Genomic DNA, 22,883 nt, shown 5'->3' with positions numbered 1-22,883 from the left:
GGATCTGAATATTTCCAGTCTGCTCTCTCTTCTTTTCTTCTAGCAGTTATTGCCTCTCTTTCTCTCGTAGCATCGATGTGTATCTCATTAACTTAAGTCTCTCTAGTTATAGTCTTTATTTCTACATGTCCCACCCTCAAACGTTGCACATATTGATGAAATACGGAATATGATTGGACGAGGCCAGGGGAGTTTTCATCGTACCATGCTGACATATTCATTTTTATTAAAGTACTATTGTCTTGCAAACCCTTCCCCTTTTGCTCATTCACAACCTTTAATTCTCATACATGTATAGTTGCAATATTTAATAACATTCAATACAGGTTCCATGGACGAGGGATACACATCTCCTTTTTCTCACGTCTTCTGTTCTTGCTCTTTGGCAGCTACTCTACTTACTCGGTCACTAGGTCACATTGCGAATCCACTGAGCATACGCGGCTCCATTTCATCCAGCGCCATTTTCCTCCCTCTGTTAGTGACACCGCAGGCCCAAATGTACACTATTAATAAAAGAATCATGAACAGATGTTATTTTCTCAAACATATAATTTTCACTGTTCACCACCCACTTCTACTCTATCCCATGTTAGTATTATTTCTCTAAGCAAAGGCATTACCAACCGCAGCTTTCTTTTAAGTTCAGGCAAGCATATGCCGGGCATGTGGTACCTCATGACCACGTTAGTCCTTCTTGCGCATGCATGAGAGTTTTTCCCGCTCAAAGCAGGTTAGTCATGTTATCTCTAAGTAATTCTGGTTTGCACATGCACAAAGCGTTTTTCCATTTGAAAGCGGGTTTTAGAAGCGTTGCATTTTATTCCACATTAATTAAGCATGCATAAAGCTTTTCTCCCATGTGTCGATGTCTGGCACGTATTAGTCTTATCTTATCTACAGTTTTAGCAGTTGGTAAAAGTTAATGCAGGATTGCTCCGAGCAAGTTTAATTTTCTTGAATCCTTGCTCCATCAACGACTATCCTGAAATGTTCCAACTCCTCCAAGACCAACTGTCCTGCCTTAGTTTGTTTGCAAAATTGTGATTTCCCTTGCAATTGGATATTCCAGATTGTGTGTTGTAGTAACACCTCTTCATCCGAGGAGGAACCCATTAGATGGAAATTTAGGTCCCCAGTGAGAATGAGGTCGGTTGTGGGCCCTTCTCTTATACATGCTTCTACAAAGTTGCACATTTCCTTTGCTACCATGGTTTTTCATTTCGGTTGAATATAAGCATTTATTATCATGATGTTGGTATCCATTGCGTGTGTTGATGATGAAGGGGAAAATAAGTTTACTGCTAAGGTTGCTGGTAATGTAGGACCGAATTCACGGGCAGTGAGAGTGATTGTGCTCACCACGTACATGACCAGTTCTCCTTGCAGGTGTCCATAACTTGCCCCTTTAAGTGCACTTGTGAAGAAATGCAGAAAACCCTGCAAATGAGGAGGGTCAATTTGACAAGTCTCTTGTAAGGCCACAATATCGAACGCCCTGATATAGGTGACAAAATCTAGATCTAACAGTTTATTTGCAAGTCCATTCACATTCCATGAGCATATCCGTACAAACCCTTTTGTGCAGGTCCTTTGCAACGGGCAAAGATGTTGTCAATCTTTTTTATTATTTATTGTTCTTGAGATCTATTTAATATCAGATTCCCAGATCTGCAGCGTATTAGGATCATGAGGGATTCCAGGTTCTGCCAATGGGGGCTCCCTATTCATTTGACAGTGCCCCACAGTTCCTTTCAACACCGATGCAACTAGTCTGTTTGCAGTCACCTCATTTTCCCTTATGTGCACTGGCTTTAACAAATCAGGGTATCCTGGCTTGATGTATGGAATAATGGTTAACCCCAGGTCTTAAAAATATTACTTTATGAGAGTAGTTTTTGTTCAATTGTCGATGAAATCCATGTTGCTCTCATTTTTTCTCCAACCATGGAGTCCCTGCCTTTGATGAATTCTATTGAGTCTAAGTCTGTCATCTTTATTTCTGTCAAAAATGGTATGTGGGATAGCAGACGCAGTATATTACCTCGATTCAGGATGTCATGCCTTCCTTTGGAAGTGTATTCTGGTATAAACCATAGGACACTTGTTTCCATACCACTTGTCACTTGAGAGTCAGTTTTTTGATTTCTTGTGGATGGAAAGGTTGGCTCATTGCGTAGTCGTCCTGTTTCCAGCAGGTTTCCTTCTACACTTGTGCATGTTGTTCTGCTCCTGGCAATCGTCCTGCCCTTCCTTGTCGATTTAATCCCAGGCTAATTCGGTTGTGTTCTGGGGACGCCTCAAGATACTGCCCTGGTGATACGCCATATTTATAGAGGAGGATGATTGTCTATCAATCGTGCCCTTATGGAGAAATTGGCTGATCCTTGTATTCTCCATTTCCCTATTATCCATGCATTTGATTTTTTAAATTTCCAGATTTCCCATGTTTACCTTGATTTCCTCGGTGGCTTGATCGTTTGCAGTTGATGTTTGAGGATTTCCATTAAGCATTTGGTCCTGATTTAGATCCGGCAATCGGATTCTCGATATTGTTTCTACTGCAGTATCATTATATCAATTTGCAGTACTGTTTCCTTTTGAATGCAGGATTGCTCCGAGCAAGTTTAATTTTCTTGAATCCTTGCTCCATCAACGACTATCCTGAAATGTTCCAACTCCTCCAAGACCAACTGTCCTGCCTTAGTTTGTTTGCAAAATTGTGATTTCCCTTGCAATTGGATATTCCAGATTGTGTGTTGTAGTAACACCTCTTCATCCGAGGAGGAACCCATTAGATGGAAATTTAGGTCCCCAGTGAGAATGAGGTCGGTTGTGGGCCCTTCTCTTATACATGCTTCTACAAAGTTGCACATTTCCTTTGCTACCATGGTTTTTCATTTCGGTTGAATATAAGCATTTATTATCATGATGTTGGTATCCATTGCGTGTGTTGATGATGAAGGGGAAAATAAGTTTACTGCTAAGGTTGCTGGTAATGTAGGACCGAATTCACGGGCAGTGAGAGTGATTGTGCTCACCACGTACATGACCAGTTCTCCTTGCAGGTGTCCATAACTTGCCCCTTTAAGTGCACTTGTGAAGAAATGCAGAAAACCCTGCAAATGAGGAGGGTCAATTTGACAAGTCTCTTGTAAGGCCACAATATCGAACGCCCTGATATAGGTGACAAAATCTAGATCTAACAGTTTATTTGCAAGTCCATTCACATTCCATGAGCATGTCCGTACAAACCCTTTTGTGCAGGTCCTTTGCAACGGGCAAAGATGTTGTCAATCTTTTTTATTATTTATTGTTCTTGAGATCTATTTAATATCAGATTCCCAGATCTGCAGCGTATTAGGATCATGAGGGATTCCAGGTTCTGCCAATGGGGGCTCCCTATTCATTTGACAGTGCCCCACAGTTCCTTTCAACACCGATGCAACTAGTCTGTTTGCAGTCACCTCATTTTCCCTTATGTGCACTGGCTTTAACAAATCAGGGTATCCTGGCTTGATGTATGGAATAATGGTTAACCCCAGGTCTTAAAAATATTACTTTATGAGAGTAGTTTTTGTTCAATTGTCGATGAAATCCATGTTGCTCTCATTTTTTCTCCAACCATGGAGTCCCTGCCTTTGATGAATTCTATTGAGTCTAAGTCTGTCATCTTTATTTCTGTCAAAAATGGTATGTGGGATAGCAGACGCAGTATATTACCTCGATTCAGGATGTCATGCCTTCCTTTGGAAGTGTATTCTGGTATAAACCATAGGACACTTGTTTCCATACCACTTGTCACTTGAGAGTCAGTTTTTTGATTTCTTGTGGATGGAAAGGTTGGCTCATTGCGTAGTCGTCCTGTTTCCAGCAGGTTTCCTTCTACACTTGTGCATGTTGTTCTGCTCCTGGCAATCGTCCTGCCCTTCCTTGTCGATTTAATCCCAGGCTAATTCGGTTGTGTTCTGGGGACGCCTCAAGATACTGCCCTGGTGATACGCCATATTTATAGAGGAGGATGATTGTCTATCAATCGTGCCCTTATGGAGAAATTGGCTGATCCTTGTATTCTCCATTTCCCTATTATCCATGCATTTGATTTTTTAAATTTCCAGATTTCCCATGTTTACCTTGATTTCCTCGGTGGCTTGATCGTTTGCAGTTGATGTTTGAGGATTTCCATTAAGCATTTGGTCCTGATTTAGATCCGGCAATCGGATTCTCGATATTGTTTCTACTGCAGTATCATTATATCAATTTGCAGTACTGTTTCCTTTTGAATGCAGGATTGCTCCGAGCAAGTTTAATTTTCTTGAATCCTTGCTCCATCAACGACTATCCTGAAATGTTCCAACTCCTCCAAGACCAACTGTCCTGCCTTAGTTTGTTTGCAAAATTGTGATTTCCCTTGCAATTGGATATTCCAGATTGTGTGTTGTAGTAACACCTCTTCATCCGAGGAGGAACCCATTAGATGGAAATTTAGGTCCCCAGTGAGAATGAGGTCGGTTGTGGGCCCTTCTCTTATACATGCTTCTACAAAGTTGCACATTTCCTTTGCTACCATGGTTTTTCATTTCGGTTGAATATAAGCATTTATTATCATGATGTTGGTATCCATTGCGTGTGTTGATGATGAAGGGGAAAATAAGTTTACTGCTAAGGTTGCTGGTAATGTAGGACCGAATTCACGGGCAGTGAGAGTGATTGTGCTCACCACGTACATGACCAGTTCTCCTTGCAGGTGTCCATAACTTGCCCCTTTAAGTGCACTTGTGAAGAAATGCAGAAAACCCTGCAAATGAGGAGGGTCAATTTGACAAGTCTCTTGTAAGGCCACAATATCGAACGCCCTGATATAGGTGACAAAATCTAGATCTAACAGTTTATTTGCAAGTCCATTCACATTCCATGAGCATATCCGTACAAACCCTTTTGTGCAGGTCCTTTGCAACGGGCAAAGATGTTGTCAATCTTTTTTATTATTTATTGTTCTTGAGATCTATTTAATATCAGATTCCCAGATCTGCAGCGTATTAGGATCATGAGGGATTCCAGGTTCTGCCAATGGGGGCTCCCTATTCATTTGACAGTGCCCCACAGTTCCTTTCAACACCGATGCAACTAGTCTGTTTGCAGTCACCTCATTTTCCCTTATGTGCACTGGCTTTAACAAATCAGGGTATCCTGGCTTGATGTATGGAATAATGGTTAACCCCAGGTCTTAAAAATATTACTTTATGAGAGTAGTTTTTGTTCAATTGTCGATGAAATCCATGTTGCTCTCATTTTTTCTCCAACCATGGAGTCCCTGCCTTTGATGAATTCTATTGAGTCTAAGTCTGTCATCTTTATTTCTGTCAAAAATGGTATGTGGGATAGCAGACGCAGTATATTACCTCGATTCAGGATGTCATGCCTTCCTTTGGAAGTGTATTCTGGTATAAACCATAGGACACTTGTTTCCATACCACTTGTCACTTGAGAGTCAGTTTTTTGATTTCTTGTGGATGGAAAGGTTGGCTCATTGCGTAGTCGTCCTGTTTCCAGCAGGTTTCCTTCTACACTTGTGCATGTTGTTCTGCTCCTGGCAATCGTCCTGCACTTCCTTGTCGATTTAATCCCAGGCTAATTCGGTTGTGTTCTGGGGACGCCTCAAGATACTGCCCTGGTGATACGCCATATTTATAGAGGAGGATGATTGTCTATCAATCGTGCCCTTATGGAGAAATTGGCTGATCCTTGTATTCTCCATTTCCCTATTATCCATGCATTTGATTTTTTAAATTTCCAGATTTCCCATGTTTACCTTGATTTCCTCGGTGGCCTGATCGTTTGCAGTTGATGTTTGAGGATTTCCATTAAGCATTTGGTCCTGATTTAGATCCGGCAATCGGATTCTCGATATTGTTTCTACTGCAGTATCATTATATCAATTTGCAGTACTGTTTCCTTTTGAATGGGGCTGCGTTGACTCTGTGTCCGCTACTTTCCAGGCTTGCCTAGTCATACTTGCTTCTTGCATTCCGATTGGGGAATTTTGACTTGGTCCCGACTTAGTTTCTGTGCTCTTTATATTTGTTATTTCTAGTATAGATGTGTTTTGTTGATTTATTTTTTGGGGAATGAGGGTGCCCCAAAAAGGCGCAAAAATCCGTTTTTGTTGTAACTTAGTTTTTGATTTTGACCTTTCCGTTTTTGTGCGCGTCTTTGTTCTGCATTCATTTTGTTTTCCCCTTGTCTTCTTCTAAAAGATCCTAAACACTTGGCTTGGTGTAAGTGTTTTTTTGATGTTCTTGTTTTTGCATTGTTTTGTATTGGTTTGGTCACAATAGATGGGTACTCTTCCTTAGCGATCGCATTCAGTTGAGTTGAGGTAACTTTTTGGTTGCTATTTGAGGGTTGTTCAACTATAGGCTGAGTATAAACATGATTTGAAGCCTTTCTGATTTGTGAGCATAAGTCACTCAACATTGTCGGAAGAGTAGCTAATTTATCGACAATCGTGCTGCATCCAGAGAATTGGTTGTAAGCCGGAGCATAATCCTGTATGTTTTGCAGAGAGGTGTTCAACGTGCCAAACATGCCGTCGATTGCAACCACAAAGACTGCCAAAGTATTCAATAAGGTTAGTTGCATATCCATTTTATTAGATTGATATTGCAGGGCCTCTACCGGGAGTTGCACTGTTTTAGTAGACTTGCCCAGGCATTCCCATGGTCTGTTTGTTGCTTGTCTCCATGTTGATCTCCAGATGCACCACTTATGCATCCGGTTAAGTTTCATTTCACTTGCCTCCCCTCGGCTGCTTGATAATCCTTATTTTCCTTAGGCCCCTCTATTTTTGAGTCTACAGGTGTGTCATTTCTGCACTTTTCCTGTGAGTAGGTTTGAAGGAGTCCCTCTCACTCCTCCTCGCTAATGTGGGGTATCACAGGCTTAATTTGTATTGGTGATAGTGCGAGCGGTGTTTTATACTCTGAGCCCAGATTTTCCTTTAAGATTGCAGATGATACCGCTGTGGTTTTTATTTCATCCATCTCGTCCGCAGGTATATCTGGTCTAGTTCTTGACTGTGGGTTTTCTTTGGGCCTCTCTAGCTCGAAAATAGTTAATGCCTCTGTTATAACACAGTTACCGCCATCGTTTTTGTTTTGGGGATGTGCCTTAGCATTGGAGCATTTGGGACATCTAATGCATCAACATTGCAATCACCTAATCCTTCTGTGGAGGTTTCCTGTGCTTCCTTAGTCCCATTCTTTTTGTTTGTCTCTTGAATTATCTCAGTATCTACTCCATTGTTTTTTTTTCCAGTGTCTGGAGAGTCCGGGAGGCAGATATAGTTTGGCACTGTAGGATTGTTGTTAGACTGGCTGGTCTAGTGTCCTCCACCCAGCTGATCTGGCCTTCGTTTCCTTCTTTCTCGCCACTATCCGCTTGGCGAAAGGGCCTGAGGGGTGTTTGAAGGCCTGTTATTGCTGTAGGCATGAAAGAAGAGTGTCACCCGCGTTTTTAAGGAAGCAAAATTGTGTATCTATTTTCGGCAGAAAAAGGCGGTATTTTAAAATTTTGCTTTCTGGAGTTGTATTACTTGTATTCTTTGTATCTGGAGCTATTTGAATTATAGTGTCAACTTGCTGCGCAGCAGGTCTTGTCTTTGCCTGTGGTTTGCCCACTGTACCAACAGATGGTTTCAGCTTCCTTTTACACTTGCTTATGTTGTTTGTAAGTGTAGGCCCTCCACGCACACTTCCTGACCTCATCATTTACAGTACTGTAACTATCTATTTATGCCTTTGCAATTCTTTTGTACCCCTTTTTTGTAGATTTGTAATTTTAGTTTTGGATTTTTGGAAATCCTGGTGACTTGGTTTATCCTTAGAATGTCCTTAATATTAATATGTCTTGTCCCCTTGAATCCTTGTGCACCAAGATTGTCAGGTTTAGTCAGAGTCTAGTCTAGTCTACTAGTGGCTACCACAGAGAACTAGAAACTAGAATCTAACGGTAGTCTCAAATTTTTGAGGTACAGTATATAGTATATTGTATATTGTATGTACTGTTTTTTTAGTACTTGCTGTTTATTAGTACTTGATCCTTTGAGTGGGTGCTGAGAAAATGTTGTCCTTAATGTTGTCCTTAATGTTATGATTCTCCTTAATTGCCACTAATTTCGGAGGGCTCGGGTGCTCAGAGGATTGAATGGGTTTCTTTGAGTCCCCTTGCTCCCTGCCCCCTGTAACTCACTCATGCCTGCTCCTCTTCTTGGGCTACTTGGTGTCCTGATGTCACTGCTCGCCACACCTGGTTGGACCACTTCCCTCCTCCACTTCCCTCCTCAAAGGCTACAGGTGGCAGCCCTCCCTTGTGTTTGCTTTCTTCTCTGCTACCACACCCTTGCAGGGTACACAGCGTACACAATGTGACCTGTGAAGTTGTAGCGTGTTTGTTATAGTACATAGGGGGGTATATAGGGGAGGGCTGTATCCCAGTGTTCCAAGAAGTCCCCCAATTACCAATGTTCAATACAGCAAGCAGCAGACAGGCTCAACAACCTATGGCCTTGCTATCTATCTGCCTCCTGTCCTCTGCCCTCTGCTGCCTTGAGCACCATGCTTCCTGTCCCCCAGGAGCAGTTTCAGGAGCAGTTCAACATAATTCCTGCAAAAGTCCCCCCTGCGCAGCACAGGCAACAAGCGGACGCTGCAACTTTTACCACATTGCCGTGCACCACGCCAGCTGCTCTCTTTTACTGGGCTGAGCCCCAAAACAGTCACAGCCCCCGGCATGCCAGCAGCAACTTTACCATCACCTCCACCGTCTTACCACAATCTTGCCTTCCTGACGGCACAGTGACGCTTGGTTCCCGGTTCAGGGCTGGGCCTGTGCCTGGGGCTGTGACTAGGGCTGTGGCCGGGGGCCAGCCCTAGCTCTGTGCTCGGTGCTAGTATCGCTTTTGTTGTGCCGACCGGCACGATCCCCGGTGCAAATCCCAGTTATGACTTCCGTCGTAATTTTGAACCAGGCCGGGTCGGCAGAGTCCGCAGAGGTGCAAAAACGGTCCGCTTGCCTCCACTCACCCGCTTGCTCCACTTGCTCCATCCCGCTCCGTCGCTCCGCTCCATCTCCTCAGTCATGTGTTGGTGGTAAATTCTGATCCCTGCACAAAGTCTTGATTTCCAAATGATTGAAATGCTCTTGGTTTTCAGCAAAAACCTCTCCCACACAAATTTCCCTTAAAACATTTTGGCAGGTCAACCTATCTGAAATTTACATGGATAAATGTACATTTACATGCATATGAACTTAAGTGTTCAAAACACCAATGTTACATGCAGTTCCCCACTGTTTGGGTGGATAATTCGATATATGGGATTTTTACTATAAATACCATAACCCGCGAGACAGGCAAGACAGCCCAAGTGGCAGCATGGATGAAATAACCTTGCCCTGCTTGGCATCAGTGAGACCAGATGGATACAGTCCGGGCAGAAAAGAATGGCTCCAGGAGTAATGCTGCTGTGTTCTGGACACAAGGAAGAGAATGCCCTACATACTCAGATGGTAGCACTGATGCTAATGCCAGCAGCCAACAGAGCTCTGATTGGATGGGAAGCCCATGCTCCAAGAATCATCACATAGTCCTTCCTCACAAAGGACAAGAGGATCAACATGAATGTTATCCAGTTTTATGCACCTACAAATGACAGCAAAGAAGAGAAAAAGAACAGTTTTACAACAGACTTTAGTCCATCCTACAGAAATGCCTTGGGAGAGCCATCACCATACTGATGGGGGACCTCAATGCCAAGATTGGAAGTGACACACTGGGTGCAAAGAAGTCATAGGCAACCATGGGAATGGTGAAAGGCTCGCAGATCTCTGTGCCCTGAAAAGTCTGCTGATAGGTGGGAGTATCTTCCCACAGAAAAAAATATACAAGGCAACGTGGGTGTCACCAGACCATTCAAACAGAGAATCAGATCGACCATGTTTGCAATGCCAAGAAATTCAGAGGTCCCTACAGGATGTGAGAGTGATTAGAGGGGCGGATGTGGCATTAGACCATCACCTTGTGATGGCCAGGCTAAAGCTAAAGCTGAAGAAAGCATGGATGGAACCAACAAAACAACCCCAGCAGCATACCAATCACTGCAGGAACTAGAGGATGACAGAGAATCAATAAAACGCCAGCTGGAGAAGATCTAAGAAACAATGACATCCACCTTCCAGGACGTACCAAGTCCCAAGAAACACCAGCTGAAAGAATGGATCTCCACCAAGACTCTTTTCAAAATCCAAGTGAAAAAAAGGAAAAGAATGCTGAAGTCAACACTAGACAAACAAGAGCAGAAAAAAGCGACATCTCAAGGGGAATACACCAAACCTGTCAAGGAAGCAAAGAGAAGCTTAAGAACAGACAAGAGAAGATTCATGGATGGTCTTGCAACAGCAGCCCAGGAAGCAACAAGCCACAGAACCTTGAAAGTACTCTACAACATAACAAGGAAACTCCCTGGCAGATACAGCACACAAGAAAGACCTGATAAAGACAAAACTGGGAAGACAATCTTGGGTAACAAAGGCCAACAATGAAGATGAGTGGAGCACTTTGTAGAACTGCTGAACCAGCCTGTGCTGCAGTCTCCAGATATACAGCCAGTTGACAAGGACTTGTCAATCGACTGCAGCAGAGCAACCAAGGAAGATATGAGGCAAGCCATCAGACATCTGAGAAATGGAAAGGCAGCAGGATCTGACAACATTTCTGCAGTGGCACTGAAGGAATACATTGAAACTTCAGTAGACAAGCTCTACCCTATGTTTGGAAGGATCTGTGAATAGGAAAAGTGCCATTAGACTGGAAGGGGGGATATCTAGTGAGTTCAATTTGGTCTACTTTTTATCAAAACATTATGTTGTTTGCCTGCAGGAAACATGGCACACCAATTTACTTACTGTGCTCGACTATTACATGTATAAAATTAGCCCAACCCACAGAAAGGTGGGCAGACCAGCTGGAAAGTTAATGACCTTGATTAAAAATTGTTTAACGCTAAAAACTACAGATTTAAAACCAAACTTAATTTTGTATCACTAGTACCACTGGGCTGTAAAGGTAGGAATTAGTTAGTGATCTTGAATGTATGCTTTCTGTCACTTTAATAAAAGGCATACCAAAAACATTTGATGTGCTTCAAGAAAATGGAGATATCTCAGTTCTCTTTCCGGCTGAAAAGGTGTTGATTACTGGTGATTTTAACAATATCTTACTATTCAATTTTGGGAACAAGTTGCCACCTGAGGATCTACCGGACTCATCTTTTGATGTTCTATCATTGTCAATTGGTGGGCACTTAAGCGGCCTAAAATTCAGTATATGTATAAATTCTTATTTGACTCAGGTTTCTGGACGTTAAATGGAAGATTCCCTGCCGATCGACCTACTCTGTCCACATTCACATCGCATCATACAAAGAGTATAATCGGTTATGCATTGTTACATTTCACAAATTTTTCAGTCAGTAAGAGTTATAATAATATTCCAAGACAGGAAAGTGATTATGATCCACAAATAATAACTTTACAATTTGTCTATAGAGCCTGGGCCACAGATGGTTCATGTTTAAAAAAATTATTTGGTGTCTATTGACCAACGCACATTAAGATGGAAAGAGGCACTACGGCCCATATTTACCAATATTTCAAGCAGTGCAATGCAGTAAGCCACCTTTCTGTGCAGCGTAAAAGGGAGGGCAGGAATGCAGTGGATTTAATAATATATGACGCATTCCTGCTCTCCGCCATCTCTGGTGCACAACCTGCTGCGTAGCACCAATGCAGGCAACCTTGCACCATGGTGCAAGGGTGCTTGTGGTAGAGGCAGTATTGTTTTTGCACAGGAATGAACACCTTTCTGCACAAAAACAATTCTCATAGGCATTTTTCTCTTTCTGTGAGTGGTGTACAATGCAGCACACTTAGAAAGAGGAAACAATGAGAAGAAATAAATATATTTCTCCTCGGCTGGTCTTCTTGGTGGGGAGGCGTGCAATTGTGATGCATTCTCAGGTTTACCTGTGTTGGTACATCTGGGAATGTGTCAGAATGCATGGATGAATGCATGGGAACATCCTTGTTCCACCCATGGCATGCCTTCTTACAGCAGAGTACCGTAAGGCAGTAATTAGTGCTGCCTTGAGTTACTCTAGATTTATGAAACCGTGCAGGGCCACCAAGCTGGTGTTGCTTGGCTTGTTAAATCTAATTCAGGTTTTACGTCGCCCTTGCGTCCCCTTGCTTGCGTAGTGCAAGGGTTATGCAAAACCTTGATAAACATGGGCCTTAGAGTTAAGCTAAATGCACAAGGAACACAGGATTTCATCTTTAAAATATTAGGGAATTGATATAACGAGAATTACCCTCCCAATTGGTTAAAAAACTATGGACATCGGTTATGACAAATCATCCATTTTATTTCATGAAGACCAGTGTGTGTGACACAAAATCCAAGGACTTATAATAGCAATACCAGTATAGCTCTCAAGAGGAAATATCAGAGGGAATTATGTAGAATTTAAACGGAGCAACCTTCCTCACTCCGAGACTTACATATAACAGAGTTAGAAAAGATTATAGGGAGAAAGTCCAGGAATTCCGTCATTGTCAACAGGATGTGGCATGGGTGCATTTACATCTCGCAATTAAATTGAATAATTCAAAGCATTTCTGGTCTTTGATTGGCCATGGGCTGGGGTCTTATCACCCTGCAAATGACCACTTTGTTCCGCTTGATAAATGGGAGCTGTTCATCAATGACACATATTGTTAGATTTGGGGGTCTCTAGTTGGCACAGGTATGCACTTGTGACAAATAGGGACCTTTGCCTCTAGTCAGGGTAAGGGGGTACACTCCTAAAATAACCCATGCTCACCCCCTTGGTAGCTTGGCACGAGCAGACAGGCTTATCTCAGAGGCAGTGTGTAAAGAATTTGTGAACACATACAGTAATCAAGTGACAACACTACAGATGGACACCCCACAGGTTTTATATAAAAAATAAGTATTCTTTATATAGATTTAACACAAGACCATAAACGACAAAAATCCACAATACTGTTACTTAAAATGGCAGAATTGGCTTAGTTCTCTTTAGTTCTTAAATGCGACACTTTGAGTCAATGTACCTTTAGATGCGACACGCAGGGCAACAAAATTGTTGCAACGATGGTGATGCGATGAAAGTTTGGTGAAAAGAAATAAAGATGTTGTCTTCTTCTTGATGCGCTACGCTTCTCCAAAGTTGCGAGATGTCTCGGCTCAATGCATCAGCTGCAGCGGCGACACCCTTGTCCAGTGATGCGACGACAGCGGCCTTGGCGGTGACACTCTTCTCCAACGATGCGAGACGCTTCCGCTCGATGAGACAGTTGCATCGGCGACACCCTTGTTTAGTGATGCGACAACAGCGGCTGCGGCACGCTTCTCTGTGGATGCGAGGTGCTTCTTGTGATGTAGTGCAATGCGACAGCTCCAGTGGCGACACCCTTGTTCAGTGATGCGACGGCAGCGGCTGCGATGGCGACACGCTTCTTCTTCATTACGAGACTCTTCTCGTGATGCGGTGCAATGCGACAGCTACAGCGGCGACACCCTTGTTCAGTGATGAGACGGCAGTGGCTGCGATGGCGACAAGCTTCTTCGGTGTTGTGGGACGCTTCTCGTGATGCGGTGCAATGCGACAGCTGCGACACTCTTGTTCAGTGGACGGTGAAACGCTTCTTCTTCTTGAGTCGCGCTTCCTGCTCCTTGCAACACGCAGTCCCTCAGAAGGCCCAAATATAGCTACAGGCACTTCCAAAGAACTCTTGGGGAGCTGGTGCTTGAAGTCTGTTTTCCCTGAGACTTCAGCAGGAGGCAAGCTCTCTTCCAAGCCCTTGGAGATCCTTCACAAGTTGAATGAAAATGCACACAAAGTCCTTTCTCCTTTCTTTGGCAGTCAGGCAACCACTGCAGGCCAATCCTCCAAGCAGCACTTCAGCTTAGGGATAGTCTCTCCTCTGGTTCCACTCCTCAGCAACGATTTCTTCTTGTTCCCAAAGTGATCTAAAGTTCTTGGGTTTGGGTCCCAATATTTATACCAAGTTTCTCTTTGTTCTCTGAAGGCAGAGAGGCCTTGGCCTTGTCCAAACCAGTTCTGGTCAGTCCTGGAGCACTTTATTGACAAGACTCCTTCTTTCCTTTCAGAGTGCAGGGCAGAGACATCAGACGCACCACAGGAGGTGGAGCCAGCATTGTGGAGGGAAGGCACAGCCCTATTCAGGTCCCAGGTGCAACTCCTCCGACCCATCTAGATGTAGATCTCTCTATTCAGCCCTGTGCTGACCCACCCTGACTCCTGGAATCCCCCAGCCCCTGTCACTCAAACTCCAGACAAGGAATACACAGCCTAGCAGAGGTAGGTTTGGATGGTTAGACAAGAAAATACCTACTTTATAAAAGTGGTATTTTGAAACACAGAATGTTTAAACCAACTTCACTAAAAGATGTATTTTATCATTCTGAGATCAGGCATACTAACTTCGAATTTCTACCATGTTCCCTGAGTCAGTTAGGATTATAAGATGTAATAATCAAACTGCCCATTCTGGCCTATGGAGAACAGGTAGCCTTGCAATAGTGAAAAACGAAAATGGCTGTAATTCACTATTAGAACATGCCACACACACCAGGGCATGTCCTACCTTATACTTACAATGCACCCAGCCCTTGGGCCTACCATAGGGGTGTCTGATATGAAGAAAAGGGAAGATTTAGGGACTGGCAAGTGGGTGCACTTGCCCAGTCAGCATGACAGTACCAGACTGCACGCAGGCTCTGCAATGGCAGGCCTTAGACACACTTTTACAGGCTGCTTCCGTGGGTGGCACAACCAGTGCTGCAAACCCACCAGCAGTGTTTGGATTACCAGCCCTGGGCACTCCTGGTGCACTGTACTAGGGTCTGACAGGTAAACCAAACCAACCAATTATGGAATCACTCATTCATTCATCAATTTACAATAGGGAGCACTTGCACTGTGGCACTGGACAGCAGTGGCACAGTGCCCAAAGCATCTACCATCAGCAAAAACACATGAGGTAACAGCAAAAATGGAAGGGAGACCCACGCCAAGGTGCTAGGTCTAACACATATGATAGAAAATCTATGGTGGCATAGCCATTGCCTGCATATTGTAACTCAGATTTGACTGTTACTATTAAGGAAATAACAGGGTTAATACCGAAGTCACATTCATCTAAGGCTGCAGGGACTAATGGAATTCCTATTGATATATTATAATCCGATCCTGACTTCTGGGCAGAAATTTTCTATAGTTTATTTTTGTTTATTTTACAATCAACTCTAATTCTGCTGTCATTAAAAGGCGCATTAATACACCCAATATAAAAAGGTCCGAAGGAAGTTCAGAAGAACTTTCATCTTATCGCCCTCCTGGACTTGGAAGGGAAACTTTTTGCTAAACTTTTTTTATCCTATTTGCATGATTGGACATTTAACAATCAGTTCACAGCCATTATTCAAATGAACTTTAGATCAGGCTGATCTAGTAGCAACAACATCACTGCTTATTCAATTGTTAGTGAACAAGACACTAAACAGGCATTTGACATTATATGCATGTTATATTGATTACTCATAGGCTTGAAACAAAGTGAATAGGAACAATTGTGGGGTGAATTAGCTATTTGGGGCATTAGTAAAATCTTATTATATGTTTTGATCGCATTGCCTGATAACACCTGGGTGCAAATAAAGCTTGCAGGAGGAGTCTTGTCTCTGAGATTACAAACTATGAATGGTCTAATTTAATCATAGGCCTGGGTGGAGCTTACGGAGTTTCACCCTGTGGAATCCTTTGGAGTTACTGAAAAACTCCACCAAAGTCCGCGGAGTTCTGCAAAAGGGCGAGGTATTGCTTTCCACCCCTATTACACAGCACTGCAGTAAGCGAAGGGTTGCATGCACGTCTATTGGCTTTGGGGACATTGCGTGAGCAAAGGGGCGTGAGCACTTGTGTTATATGTAAGGTGACCAGGCATCCCGGATTTGCCCGGACAGTCCCAGGTTTTCACCAGGTGTCACGGTAGATTACGGCAATTTTGGCCAGTGAGAGGCGCTTATTGGGTGTTCTTAAGTTGTGCTAGTTAGCAGCTGTTATAAGTAAACAATTTAATTAAGAGGCATGATGCTGCTTTAGGAAATTAAATTTTATTTACTTTCTTAGTGCTTCTTCTGTGTTCCTGTGTTGATAGTTGTCATTTTGCACAGCACCGTTGATGTAAAATTGTAGTCCATCTTCTATTTTTGCAAAATGCCCCAGTTTTTGGTTCCCAAGATCTGGTCACCCTAGTTATATGAGGACTTAGCAGCTGTTTACATTGAGCTTATTGGCGACTGATCACTCACTCCACAGTTAGATAATTTTTGGTGACAAGATCAGAGTCCGGCCTGGCTGCATCGATGCATTTCTGCCACTGGGAGTCAAAGAGGTTAGTGTGAGCCGGGGCAGCAACTGCCTGAGTTCCTTGCTTCTGAGCATCCAGCCTCCAGGCACATCCTGTTGCCTGCCTTAAGTCAGGAGAGCGGAGGACAGTTCAGGAACTGGGGTTGAGGGTTTAGGGTGAATAAGTTGTTAATATGTTTAACCCCTTTGACGCGCATGACGGAACGGTTCCATCATGGACGTCGGTTGCGCTGTGCTCATGACGGAACCGTTCCGTCATGGCCCCGCCCGCGCACGGATCTTCAGCGTGGCGCGGAAATCCGCGCTGCGCTGAAGAGGTTAATTACATGTCAGTTGTGTGTTGTTTGCGAAATCCCGGTCGATACAGCCTGATCCGGAGCAGGAGATGGGGAACAGCAGAAGGGGCCAGGTGTGCCCTCCAGGAGAGCAGGTCAATGAAAGGCTATCTGCCTACCGCAGCGGGCAATTCCAAATGTGAAGGAGACACATGAGCAGTGCTGAATGTTTCAAAACGTATAGCGCTTTTTGCATGTAATGAGGCTGTAGAGTCACTTTAATAGTGCTGGTTTCTGCTCAGTTTCAGGGCAATTCTAAAGTTTTAACACCGAAGGGGGGGCTTGAATGAACCAGAGTACGCGTCCTTCCTCAGACTTATCCCTAAAATGTGCTTATGTGTGTAATATCTAATGTGAAGGATTGGGGGAGAGGTCTAGTTGGGTGATAAGAGTGATATACCTAATCTCAAATTCAAATCTAATGAGGCCCAACAAAACAAGTAATTTGGACGTGTTGTAAGAAATGTGCATTCACAGTATTTACTAAGATTAGAAGGAAAAACTGAATATTGCTACACTACAGACTACATTGACATTCTAAATGAGATAGACCTACTTATTGAGAACGTCCAGCAGTGCACCTTCTCCTATGGTTCCAGTTAAACACATTTGCACACATACAAAGATAGCTTGGCACGCGCCACCATGCAGATCCACAGCGAATGATAAAAAGGCATTTTCCACAGACCAGAACTGCACAAACTGGTAGGTGCAAATATCTTCCTATCTAAACTGGTAATGAAAGTCAGGGATTGGAATTTGCTGCTGAGACCTGTGAGTAATCTGAAGATTGGCATACTAGCAGGGTTAACTCTTCCTTTCACCCTTTTGTGGTTGATAAAGCAATAAAATTCAGTGATTAAGCACCGAGAAGAAATTTGGTTTCTGGTGCCATCAGACATGCTGCTGTGTAGGAGGGGACCAGTTACAACGTGTACATAAGATGGGAAGAGTGGGTTGCAGCCAATGAGCGCAGATTGAACTAGCGGGACTGAGAAGAGCTGCAAGTATTTGAGAAGTTGCCAAAAAGCAGAACAAGAACCCAGGAGAGTGCACAGCGAACCGCCTCCACCCACCATCCCCAAGAAGAAATGCAAGTTTGTCTTGCTAGCCTGCTAGCTTATCCAGTCACAAAATGCAATGCACACGCTCCCTCATCAGCTGGGGGGAGGAGTGGCGGACAGAGTGGCCGTGCTGTGTGCTGTATCAACTGGTCTCCCTCAATCACTCACTCAGCCTCGAAACAAGGAGTCCCGGCTTCTAATGTGGCTTCTCCTCTGGACAAAAGACTCATGCAAAACAAGGAAAGGAGAACGTTCCTCTAAATAGCTGGTGCACGGAGAGTTGCTACCTGGCAGGGAGCCAACTCGCTGGGAGATCTGAATTTCAGATCATAATGCCCTAACACACCTGTTAGGGTGTCATGCTTAATCATAGGGTGCTCCTCGTCAGACCGGCTCCCTGCCAGGTAGCAACTCTCAGTGCACCGGCTATATAGAAGCACATTCTCCTTTCCTTGCTTTGCATGAGTACTTGGAGGAGCATAGGAGTAGGACCTCGTTAAATATCTAGCTCTTCCATCCCCCTTCTGATTTAACGGATATTCCGAAGACCACATAGTTCACGCGAAAAGTGTCATTCTTCAATTGAAAAGAATTAATAGTACCTACTTCTTGACAAAGGAGGGCGCCAGATAGCAAGCAATGTAAAAAGTGTACACTTTTTGTAATCTCGAGCATACAGTAGCACGCCAGTAAATTCTCCTTCGTCGGCGGTTGGCAGAGTTTTTGCTGAATTTCGTGCTCCACCCCTAAAACAGAGGTGTGTTTTTAGGTTTCGCCTAGCGTTGCAGCGTGAATGCGCTGCCATCTCTTTGCGAGGCATGCAGTATATACTGTAGTGTGGAAGCTTCGTGGAAGCTCCACCCACTCTCTGCTCATTGGCTTTTGTCTTAAATGCTGCCTTCCGATTGGTTTGAGGTTTGTTAGTCCCTCCTCATTCATCATTTGTATCCTTCCACGGCTATTGGCCCCTTTACTGCTAGCACTATTTTCTTTTAGGCCTCGTCTAGCGCTGCAGCGCGCATGCGCTGCCATCGCTTTGCAAAGCATGCAGTATATACTGTGGTGTGGAAGCTTCGTGGAAGCTCCTCCCACTCTCTGCCCATTGGCTCTTGTCTTAAATGCTGCCTTCCGATTGGTTTGAGGCTTGTTAGTCCCTTCTCATTCTCCATTTGTATCCTTCCATGGCTATTGGCCCCTTTACTCCAAACACTATTTTCTTCCCTGTCTCCCCACCCCATCGCCCCCTCCCTCAGTCTATGACTTTTCAACCTCCCCTGCCCCTCCCCCCCACTCTCGTTCGTGTTTTCTTGCCTGCCGGCACTTCCGTTTTATCTTTATTATTGCCATCTTGAAATATGTGCGTTCAAGATGCGTGCTGTACAAAAACTTTCCTTGTTTAATGAACTAGATTTTAATGTTACTCTAAATATAATAAGACTCTAGGGTATGCATGGCAACTGACGCCTCTTAGTTCACAAATGGCATTGTTGTCGGGCAAGGAGGAGCGGCAGTGTTTTAACTCATGCTTCAAACAAGCACTTTTAATAACTTCCTCTCAATTCAGTGCTATAATCTTGTGTACTGCGGTGACGCGCTAAAGAAATGCACTTTTTTGAATTCTGAAGAGACATTATCGCACATTTGCATCATGTTTACTGTATGATTAACATGCCGATCATTTTCACATCTCGCCCACTGGCTCGTATACGCTTGGCTCTTCTCCGGCTGGCTCTACCTGCTAATTAATATATTGGCTTGCGCACCTCTAACATAGAGAGATGAATGGATACATGACAGTGAGCCCGGTAGATGGTAGAAAAATAGACTGGTGCAGACAAACAGACAAAGTCAGTCTCCATTGCCTCACGTCAGAATCATCACTTTCAATAACCTGGAAATCTGCCGGCAACTCCCGCATGCCCCCACCTCATCCCCCTCACCTATTCTTAGCAGAAGCGGCAGATTCTGAGCTGTGCCCTGCTGGTGCAGAGGAGCATGGCAGAGTCTGTAGAAGTGCTAGGATCCCTAGCCTCTCCGGGTGGCCACCTAAGCCTTCCGTTCCGGGTGCCTTCACACTAAGGATAAATCAATACATTTTGTTCTGTGCTTTAGTCGCCCCTCTGTGAGCACTGTCTGGTAGATGAACCTCTGTGTTAATAAACACATTCAAAGAGGTAGTTGGGTACAAACAAACAACAGCCACAATACCGAACGTTTTGCTCATGTCGTTAAATAACTGCTCATCAAGTACCTCATTGGCTGATCATTCCATGGCACTACCAAAACTACATTTGGACACATTTGCTCAACTGTAAAAGACTCCCTTCTATGGGTCATTTAACAGCCCGGGCTTTGGGGTTAGGTAACCTACTTTGGATGCTGTGTAAAAGAGTAAATACAAAAATTAATGCAATAAAACTAAGCAACCAGTACTGTTTAAAACACTGTGAAAACTGACAAGAATTCTGGCATTTGGTTTAGTTAATGTCGATTTCCTCATAGATGCGAATAAAGTACTCTTAATATCTTAATGAAATCTGCACTCTTATAACTAATAGCACCGGGCGACCTTTGACAACTAGGCAATTAATACATTTTCATGTACCCCCGAAGCCCCCCTGCCCCCGCCCCGTTGGCAAACTTCATTGCCTCCCAGTGGTTTGGTGATAACCAAGAACCTTGATAGTGAGTCAAATAGTCCAGAAAATGAAAGAGAAGCCGGGATTCAGATTCACATGCTCCGATCCTGATCGCGTTGTTTAGTCTGTAAGCAAAACTTTTGTTAATGAGTTTCGCATAATCAAAAAGCACCACAGTGTGCATGTGTGGCGACACTTCACCCATGAGGTACTTGCCAAGCAATTGTTGACACAATCCACACTGCGTCTTTTTCAATATTTTTATTACGAAGTGCAGGACCTTTCCAAGGGATTTTGCACACTACATACATTCACTCCAAAAATAAAACGTGTAGGTAAAAAAGAAATTGCCATTTACAACGTCAATAGCTCTAACTCACAAATGCGAGACCTATTTGCATTGCAAATGCTTGTTGTTTTAGCACCCCTGTTATTTATTCTCTTTATACATGGCAGACCTGTCCCTGTTTTGAGGTCATCCAAATTACTTCGCCCCCAAATTAGGCACTAAGCCCATTAGTTATCTTGTTTATGCAGATGATATTGCATTGCCCTAAAAGCGTTTCAACTCCAACTGAAAAGGCTATGTGAGTTTAACAAATCGAATGATCTGCAGGTGAACTGAGATAAAACTAAAATAATGTGTTAGATTTGGCATCTTTGGCGTGTTTCCACTGAGTTTTTGCTTTCTGACCTCCCGGTTTTGACTCTGTTTTGCTGGCGTAACGTTTCTGCGCACTTTTCGCACTGCTGATCAGTGGTAAAGTGCAGGTGCTCTCGGTGTAAATTGTGTTATGGATTGGTGTTTCCATGATTGGATATTTGATTTACTTGTTAGTCCCTAGTAAAGTGCACTGAGTGTGCCAGGGCCTGTGAATCAAATGCTACCCGTGGGCCTGCTTTAAGGGAAGAGTGGTTCTGCCACTTATAACTTCAAAGGAGCATCTAGCTTTTATTCAATTTGTGTCCCTCTCTCTTAGTAGGGCTTACATTTAAGGAAAATACATACTGTCTGTTAATTTCTCCCAAACCAAAAGTAAAATCGAAAAAAGAACCCGTGATTCAGAGATTTCTAGAAAGTTTATGTAAATCATGTAGTCAAAACATGACCAAATACGTATACACACACAGATCAACAGTGTACCATTAAATCAAACTAACGTGAAGTGAACATAACAAATACAATTATATATACATCACAACACAATACACAAATAACACATAATAGTAAATCCAAACAATATATTTAAACAAAGTGTGAAGTGTTTTTGAATATGTATCATCCCAGTTTCACAATTATTCTAGTTTTTTCTAGGTCTGGGTTATCATTTACACTTAAGATTTTGCGTCAACGTTTCGACCCCTGGAAATATAGCGAAAGTGTATTTGTCTTAGTGGGGTCTTGCTCAGGACTAGAAAAGAATTTGTGTGTGGCTTTCAAGAGGTTCCACCCTGATTTCTATGACAGCACGGCCGCTTGTTCATAATAGATGACCTGTATCAGACGGTACTCTTCTTAATCTTTGGGCAAGATTAGTCCAAGGCACATGCACTTCGTGCCTATATATCTCCAGCGTCTGGCGCTCGGAGTTCCACGTTTGAATGTCTCCTTGTGTCCAAATTGCATTATCCGGGGCCTTCCACCTCCAGAGAATTGGCCTCAAGGCTGAATAATTGCCTTTGAAGGCTTCAGCGTGTCAGTACGCCTTCTGAGTTCCGGGATATTTTGGCGTGTTTTCACTGAGTTTTTGCTTTCTGACCTCCCGGTTTTGACTCTGTTTTGCTGGCGTAACGTTTCTGCGCACTTTTCGCACTGCTGATCAGTGGTAACTTGCAGGCGCTCTCGGTGTAAATTGTGTTATGGATTGGTGTTTCCATGATTGGATATTTGATTTACTTGTTAGTCCCTAGTAAAGTGCACTGAGTGTGCCAGGGCCTGCGAATCAAATGCTACCCGTGGGCCTGCAGCACTGATTGTGCCACCCATATGAGTAGCCCTGAAAAGGTACCTCAGACCTGCCATTGAAGAGTCTGCGAGCAGTTTGTAAACTGCCATGTCGACTTGGCCAGTGCACACACTTGCCAGTCCCTGACTTTCCCTTTCTTACATGTCAGGAACCCCTGAGGTATGCCCAAGGTACCCCTGTGGGCAGGGTGTGCTGTACGTGAAAGGTGGGACATGCCCGGGTGTGTGTGGCATGTCCCGATAGTGAATTACAGCCAATTTCGTTTTTTACTATTGCTAGGCAATCAGTTCCCCATAGGAGAGAATGAGAGGTTTGTTTATAACATCTTATAAACATAACTGGCCCA

The sequence above is a fragment of the Triturus cristatus genome, chromosome 8 (genome assembly GCF_964204655.1).
Source record: "Triturus cristatus chromosome 8, aTriCri1.1, whole genome shotgun sequence".
Taxonomy (NCBI): Eukaryota; Metazoa; Chordata; class Amphibia; order Caudata; family Salamandridae; genus Triturus; species Triturus cristatus.
This window is presented reverse-complemented; position numbering follows the sequence as displayed.